Raw genomic sequence first — 7,011 nt, 5'->3', positions numbered from 1 at the left:
CTCATGTCTCCCACGATTTACCCTATATGTAAATATTAGTTGATTTAGTGAAAGTTATATTGATATTGCATCAGGTGTATTTACAATTATGGGGGGAATTGATTTGTTTTTATTCCTGCTAAAATGAAACCATTTTCGTTTGTATTGCACTTTTAATGTTCATGTATTTATTTAGTTGTTTACATGATGCCATTGCATCCTGTAAGTCAGTGGTGTCCAAATTGTGGCCCGGGGGCCATTTGCGGCACACAGCTAATTTTTTAACTGCCCGCAGCACATTATAAAAATACTACTTAAAAAAAACTTAATCAAGTGAAATAAAAGAGCAAACAGGATAAAGTTGCGATGCCATGTAGGCTGTTTTTCTTTGGGGGGGACGGTTCTTTATTTTTCTTCTCTTCTGTCATTGCTCAAAAAATAATAATAAATTCAAATCAATATTGTTATGAATTATTGACCTATTTAAGGCTCAAACTTCTTTAAATATTCCACTTTGAAATATTTTGGGGGGAAATATTGCACATTTGGTGTGTTTTCCATGTTAAAAACGTGGTCTTCTTTGAATAAAAAAAAGGGAATAAACACTTTAAAAAATAATAACAAAAACTCATAACCGACGGATAGAGCTTAAGTTGATCCAGAGATTTGAGTGTTGAAAGTTAAAAAAAAAATTTAAGACATATTTTTAACACTTTTGTAAGTGTAGCCCTTTTTCATCCCAAAAAAGTGTAGTGGGCTTTTTTTTTTAACTCATTGGTAAAAAAAATATATACGTATAATAAATCCAATCCAAATGTTGTTACGAATTATTGACCGATTCAAAGCTCCAATTATTTCACATCAAATATTCCACATTGAAATATTTTTTGGGGGGAAATATTGCATATTTTGTGTGTTTTCCATATTAAAAAAACCCAGTTTTCTTTGACAATAAGGGAATAAACAATAATAATAATAATAATAGATTTTATTTGTAAAAAGCACTTTACATTGAGCAAACAACCTCAAAGTGCTACAGTGTATTAAAAAACATAATAACATAATAATAACTCCTAATCAACGGATAGAGCTTAAGTTGATCTAGAGATTTAAGGGTTGGAAGTAAAAAAAAAAAAAAATAATAGACAGATTTTTAACACTTTTATAAGTGAAGCCCTTTTTCAACCCAAAAAAAGTGTAGTGGGCTTTTTTTTTTTTTTTTTTTACTCATTGCTCAAAAAATCATAATAAATCCAAATCAATGTTGCTATACATTATTGACCTATTCAAGGCTCCAATTACTTCACATCAAATATTCTACTTTGAAATATTTTGGGGGGGAAAATATTGCATATTTTGTGTGTTTTCCATATTAAAAACATAGTTTTATTTGATAAAAAGGGAATAAACAATAAGATACTAATAACTCATAATTGACGGATATAGCTTAAGTTGATCTAGAGATTTAAGTGTTGAAAGTAAAAAAAAACCATTTTAACATATGTTTAACACTTGTATAAGTGGAGTCCTTCTGCTACAGTGTATTAAAAAACATAACTCCTAATCAACAGATAGAGCTTAAGTTGATCTAGAGATTTAAGGGTTGGAAGGAAGAAAAAAAAAAAAAGATAGACAGATTTTTAACACTTTTATAAGTGAAGCCCTTTTTCATCCCAAAAAAAGTGTAGTGGGCTTTTTTTGTTTTTTTACTCATCGCTCAAAAAATTATAATAAATCCAAATCAATGTTGCTATAAATTATTGACCTATTCAAGGCTCCAATTACTTCACATCAAATATTCTACTTTGATATATTTTGGGGGGGAAATATTGCATATTTTGTGTGTTTTCCATATTAAAAACATAGTTTTATTTGATAAAAAGGGAATAAACAATAAGATACTAATAACTCATAATTGACGGATATAGCTTAAGTTGATCTAGAGATTTAAGTGTTGAAAGTAAAAAAAACAATTTTAACATTTTTAACACTTGTATAAGTGGAGTCCTTCTTCATCCCAAAAAAGTGTAGTGGTCTTTTTTTACTCATTTCTCAAAACATTTATTATAAATCAAAATCAATGTTGTTATGAATTATTGACCTATTCAAGGCTCCCATTATTTCACACCAAATATTCCACTTTGAAATATTTTTTGGGGGAAATAGTGCATATTTTGTGTGTTTGTCAAGTGAAAAACTCAAGTTTTCTTTGACAACAAGGACATAAACAATAACAAATAACAATTTATAATCGACAGAGCTTAAGTTGATATAGATTTAAGTGTTAAAAGTAAAAAAAAAAGAATAATGGCTTTTTCTTTTTACTTTTTAATAAGTGGGGCCCTTTTGGATCCCCAATAAGTGTAGTGGGACCTTTTTTTTAACCCATTGCTCAAACATTTATTATAAATCAAAATCAATGTTGTTATGAATTATTGAGCTATTCAAGGCTCCCATTACTTCACATTAAATTATTTCATATTTTGTGTGTTTGCCATATAAAATCTTATGTTTTCTTTGACAAAAAGGGCATGAAACAAACAAACATAAATAAGTAATAAAAACTTTTTATCGACAGATACATCTAAGGTTGATCTAGAGCAGTGGATTTCAAACTGTTTTCACCAAGTACCACCTCAGAAAACACTTGGCTCTCCAAGTACCACCACAATGACCAATATTAAAATACAGTAGCATAGTAGGCCTACATTTTCATTAAAAACAAGGCAGATGTTTTATTGAACAAGTATTTTTAACATTGCACACAGTTTGAACAGTAATACTGTGTTTGAATATTTAAGTTATTAGTTGGCACTAGATGGAGCCCAGTTGGATAATCACTGATCTAGAAACTTAAGTGTTAACGTTAAAAAAATATATATATCGATGAGTTATTTTTAACACTTTTATGAGTGGGACCCTTTTGGATCCACAATAACTTTAGTAGGATTTTTTTGTTGTATGTACACATTACTTATTTTTTACATTATTTTGCCTGAGACCATTTTGGGTCCCCACGACCAAACTTGAGGGGAGCCCTAAAGGTTGAAATAAATCTATAGCTATATGTTGTGTTGGTTTTTAAAATGGTCCCCGCATGCTTTAATTTTCAGTGTGCCGCCCTCAGTGGGAAAAGTTTGGACACCCGTGCCGTTAGTGGACGCCATGGATGCGATAACCACACATGTCCACACGGTGGCAGCATGCCCTGAGTAACAAGGTTCACCTGCGACTTGACGTTGCCTAAAAGAAAGTTCATATATAGGTTCGTATTTTTTTTTTTCATTGGGAACTCAAATTATTGCCTATTTTGCACCAACTTCTTACTAAACTTGCTCTTGAGACTGTAATACACAATATCCCCTATGAGGTGGCGCCATTCCACCATTTGTGCATTCACTCATTGGTATACCTGTAGGTAAGGGATGTGTATTTTATTTCATTCTGTTCTTTTATTTCATGTATTCACAATTTGAACTATATTCTATTACAGGTGTTTGCAAATTGTGCAGGTTAACACCTTAGTCCTATTTTTGTACTTTCTGAATGCTAACCCTTTTTTTCACAGTTACACACCTCCGAGTAATACATTTTCGTACTTGACACTTGCTACAGTTAGCATTTTAGCATGCTAACATTAGCAAGCTGTTTTTAAAGGCTAATTTAGCAGGCGTACACCTTAGTGTCATATATATTGATATTTCACTAATGCTAACTGTAAACCTGCCATTGTTAGCATGTTAGCATAGTACTGTCTGTGTGCTGGCTTTTTTTTTTAAATTTTTTAGCTCGTTTGCTCATATTTTGTTACTTGATGCGATTTGATTGATTGATGATTGATTGAAACTTGTATTAGTAGATTGCACAGTGCAGTACATATTCCGTACAATTGACCACTAAATGGTAACACCCGAATAAGTTTTTCAACTTGAGACTTAAGTTGGCGTCCACTTAAATTGATTCACACTATCATCATAATACATTCATCACATAAGATAATCATCAGAGTATATACATTGAATTATTTACATTATTTACAATCCGGGGTCTGGGATGTGGAGGGGGTGGGGGGGCGGGGATAGGTTTGGTTGATATCAACACTTCAGTCATCAACAATTGCATCATCAGAGAAATTGACATATAACTGACTTGGTAGGATATGTACAGCAAGTAGTGGACATAGAGAGAGAGAGAGAGAGGGAGAGATCAGAAAGCATAAGAATAAGTATCTACATTTGATTATTTACATTTGATTATTTACAATCCGGGGAGGTAGGATGTGGAAGGGAGGGTGTTAGTTTAGGGTTGAAGTTGCCTGGAGGTGTTCTTTTAGTGCGGTTTTGAAGGAGGATAGAGATGCCCTTTCTTTTATACCTGTTGGGAGTGCATTCCATATTGATGTGGCATAGAAGGAGAATGAGTTAAGACCTTTGTTAGATCGGAATCTGGGTTTGACGTGGTTAGTGGAGCTCCCCCTGGTGTTGTGGTTATGGCGGTCATTTACATTAAGGAAGTAGTTTGACATGTACTTCGGTATCAGGGAGGTGTAGCGGATTTTGTAGATTAGGCTCAGTGCAAGTTGTTTTACTCTGTCCTCCACCCTGAGCCAGCCCACTTTGGAGAAGTGGGTAGGAGTGAGGTGTGTCCTGGGGTGGAGGTCTAGAAGTAATCTGACTAGCTTGTTCTGGGATGTTTGGAGTCTAGATTTGAGGGTTTTGGAGGTGCTAGGGTACCAGGAGGTGCAAGCGTAATCGAAAAAGGGTAGAATGAGAGTTCACGCTAGAATCTTCATGGTGCTTTTGTTGACCAGAGAGGAGATTCTGTAGAGAAATCTCGTTCGTTGGTTGACCTTTTTATCATTTTATCACAGGAAAGATTAGCCTCTAGAATGGAACCTAGGTAGGTGACCTCATCTTTCCTGGTGATAACAATGTCACCTACTTTTATAGAGAAGTCACTGACTTTCTCAAGGTTGATGTGGGACCCAAATAGGATGGATTCCGTTTTACCCAAGTGTATGGATAGCTTGTTGTCAGCGAGCCAGGTGCAAATTCTACAGAGTTCAGCACTGAGGATTTTCTCCACCTGTGACTTGTCCTTGCTGGATACCAGCAGGGCCGAGTCATCCGCAAACAAGAACAATTCACAGTCGCATGCTGATGACATGTCGTTTATGTATATTAGAAACTGTAAAGGCCCTAATATACTGCCTTGGGGGACTCCACAGCTTACTGAGAGGGGGGGGAACACGGTGCCGTTCACCTCTACCACCTGTTCCCTCCCCTCCAAGTAAGATTGCATCCAGCTCCATGAGGTTTTATCAAATCCATTTGCTCTGAGTTTATCCAACAGTATAGCGTGGTTAACAGTGTCTGACCAGCGTGCTAACTGCATTTCAAATTGGCTTTGGCTCTTTAGCATTCACAAGAGATTTTCTAGTTCTTTGGAGAGAGAATTATTTTATATAATAAATACATATATATACACTACCGTTCAAAAGTTTGGGGTCACCCAAACAATTTTGTGGAATAGCCTTCATTTCTAAGAACAAGAATAGACTGTCGAGTTTCAGATGAAAGTTCTCTTTTTCTGGCCATTTTGAGCGTTTAATTGACCCCACAAATGCGATGCTCCAGAAACTCAATCTGCTCAAAGGAAGGTCAGTTTTGTAGCTTCTGTAACGAGCTAAACTGTTTTCAGATGTGTGAACATGATTGCACAAGGGTTTTCTAATCATCAATTAGCCTTCTGAGCCAATGAGCAAACACATTGTACCATTAGAACACTGGAGTGATAGTTGCTGGAAATTGGCCTCTATACACCTATGTAGATATTGCACCAAAAACCAGACATTTGCAGCTAGAATAGTCATTTACCACATTAGCAATGTATAGAGTGTATTTCTTTAAAGTTAAGACTAGTTTAAAGTTATCTTCATTGAAAAGTACAGTGCTTTTCCTTAAAAAATAAGGACATTTCAATGTGACCCCAAACTTTTGAACGGTAGTGTATATAAATATATATATATATATTAGGGCTGCAACAGTTAATCGATTAAAATCGATTATTAAAATAGTTGCCGATTAATTTAGTAATCGATTCGTTGGATCTATGCTATGCGCATGCGCAGAGGTTTTTTTTTTTTTTTTTTAAATACATTTTTATTTTTATTTTTTTTAATAAACCTTTATTTATAAACTGCAACATTGACAAACAGCTGAGAAACAATAATCAAAATAAGTATGGTGCCAGTATGCTGTTTTTTTTCAATAAAATACTGGATAGGATAGAAATGTAGTTTGTCTCCTTTATCCGATTATTAATCGATTAATCGAAGTAATAATCGACAGATTAATCGATTATCAAATTAATCGTTAGTTGCAGCCCTAATATATATATATATATATATATATATATATATATATATATATATATATATATATATATATATATATATATATATATATATATATATATATATATATATCTACTGTATGTTTATATAAATGTGTGTGTATATATTTTTTTTTTAGTACCAATGATTTGTCACAAACACACGATATGCATGTATAGGTATTTATATATATATATATATATATATATATATATATATATATATATATATATATATATATATATATATATATATATATATATATATATATATATATATATATATATATATATATATATATAGTAATAATCCAGGATTGTAGGCTCATACAATTTATTTGTTTGTCTTGTCTTTGTTGCACAAGATGCGGTTCCACCACACAACAACCCCAACGTGCGTCTCCCCTCTTTCCCCGGCAATACTCGAACGCTATACTGTCTATCATCGACGTCACTTCCCTATCTCTCCCCCGGAAGTCCCGCCCCCACCCAAAGTCATTGGCTAACACCCCGTAGCCAGCCACTACAGTATTTATATATACCTGTATATCAGTGAAAAAAGTTGGAGCACCTATTATATTCATTTCATTCCCTTTTTAAAAATTGTACATGCTTAATGTTTCATTTTAAAATCATGTT

Source organism: Entelurus aequoreus, linkage group LG12 (genome assembly GCF_033978785.1).
Source record: "Entelurus aequoreus isolate RoL-2023_Sb linkage group LG12, RoL_Eaeq_v1.1, whole genome shotgun sequence".
NCBI classification, from domain to species: Eukaryota; Metazoa; Chordata; class Actinopteri; order Syngnathiformes; family Syngnathidae; genus Entelurus; species Entelurus aequoreus.
Note: the sequence above shows the minus strand (reverse complement) of the source record.